The following is a 2,114-nucleotide window of genomic DNA, read 5'->3' as shown; positions in this document are numbered from 1 at the left end:
GCAACGTCCAGCTATTTTTTTGTTGCAGTTGGTTTAGCTGGGTTCGAACCCGTCACCCTTGGTGTATGGGGCTGGCACCGTAACCACTGTCCTACGGGCACTGAACCAAGGCTATTATTTCTTACATAAAAATATAAAAAAGAAAATCCTGATCTCAAAAACAATAAATATATTTAAATGTGAAAAATATCCATAAGGATGACAAACATCTGAAAACAATTTTATTGGCTCAATTCTGCACAGGCAACCACAATATAAAATAACACAATTTTACTTATGTCAGGAAAAAATGAGTTTCAGACTTAAAGGAAAATTACTATGAAATTAGCAAGTATAAAATAGTTGTATGTGCTTTACAATCTACTTGCTGTAATTCTGATACCATTAATAGGATTTCGCTTCCCAAGAAATATTAACTAGTCTAACTAGAATTACTCTCACTATAAAAAAAAAAAAAGTCTTAAAGATAGGTCTTTGTTTCAACTATACTCACTATAGCAACAGTTACAGTGAGACAAAAGGTCTCTAAGAAAAAACCATTCAACAGCAGTGGCCCTGGTATTTTAAAAAAGCTATGGTAGGTGAAGTAGCACAGTATCCCAGAAAGAATTCGTAATCTGAGTTACACGGCATAGAAGTTCAAGTCCAGGCTCTATCACTAACTCCCTTTGCAATCTTTTAATAAGTCACAAGTTTTTAGTGTCAGATATATCCTTTTTCAGAGGGGAACAGTATTAATCATTCAATATTCTATATAAGATTTTTTTAAGATCTAATGGAAAAATATGTAAAAACATACATATTAGAAAAAAGTTTTCTTTTTTTTTAATTAAATCATAGCAGTGTACATTAATACTATTATGGAGTACAATGTACTGTTTCTGTATACAATTTGAAATACTTTCATCCAACTGGTTAATATAGCCTTCATGTCTTTTTCTTAGTACTGTGTTAAGACATTTATATTCTACATCCTATAAAGGTACATGTGAATCTCTCAAAATTTTTTTTTTTTTTGAGACAGAGTCTTACTTTGTCACCCTTGGTAGAGTTCTATGGCGTCACAGCTCACAGCAACCTCAAACTCCTGGGCCCAAGTGATTCTACTGCCTCAGTCTCCCAAGTAGCTCAGACTACAGGCATTCACCACAACACCTGTCTATTTATAGACAGTTTTCTATTACTAGCACAATATATAATTTCCTATCAAACACAGGTACAGAAAGAACAAACAATGCAGTAAAGAGGAGACAGGTAAAGTCACATGTATGAAACATAATGGTTTCTTTTTAATTGTGGTTTGCTTTATTCTACTTCACAGATGTTTCATTTTTATGAATTTTAGGCCTGTGGCAACATTGAATCAAGCAAGTCTATCAGCACCACTTTTTCAATATCATGTGCTCATTTTATGTCTCTGTGTCACATTTTGGTACTCCTCACGGTAAGTTAAATTCTTTCATTATTATACATGCTATGGTGATCTGTGCTTTTTGGGGGGGTGAGGGGGAAGGTTAATAGGAGGATACATGTGATTAGGTCACATCGTTTACGTTTGTAAAGGTAAAGTCCAAAGTCTTGAGTTGTAATTCAGTCCCTCACCCAGCAAGTATGCCATATACCCCTACATTGTACTCCTCAGTGGGAACTTACCAAACCCTCTGGCCTCTCTCTTCTTGAATTTAGTTGTTTTTCTCTAATGTGGGCCTGTGGTTATTTATCTACTATTTTCAAATTAGTACTGAGTACATAGGATCCTTGTTTTTCCATTCTTGAGATATTTTACTTAGGAGAATGTTCTCCCAATCCAACCAGGTAAATACAAAAGATGCAAAGTCTCTGGCTGGGCGAGGTGGCTCATGCCTGTAATCCCAGCACCTTGGAAGGCCGAGACGGGTGGATTGCCTGAGCTCATAGGTTTAAGACCAGCCTGAGCCAGAGCAAGACCCCCATCTCTAAAAATAGAAAGGCGTTGTGGCCAACAACTGTAGTCCCAGCTATTCGGAAGGCTGAGGCAAGAGAATCCTTTGAGCCCAAGAGTTTGAGGTTGCTATGAACTATGATGCCATGGTAGTCTACTGACGGCAATAAAGTAAGACTCTGTCTCAAAAAAA

The 2,114-nt window shown here is 36.6% G+C and overlaps 1 protein-coding gene across 2 annotated transcripts in view; it reads right to left on the bottom strand.

Moving 5' to 3' along the window:
* The window catches only part of ETNK1 (ethanolamine kinase 1), a 48,155-nt gene that overhangs the window by 1,701 nt on the left and 44,340 nt on the right, over positions 1-2,114 (bottom strand). The window lies entirely within an intron of this gene.

The sequence above is a fragment of the Otolemur garnettii genome, unplaced genomic scaffold (genome assembly GCF_000181295.1).
Source record: "Otolemur garnettii isolate 467f Iridium unplaced genomic scaffold, OtoGar3 scaffold00057, whole genome shotgun sequence".
NCBI classification, from domain to species: Eukaryota; Metazoa; Chordata; class Mammalia; order Primates; family Galagidae; genus Otolemur; species Otolemur garnettii.
This window is presented reverse-complemented; position numbering and strand designations above follow the sequence as displayed.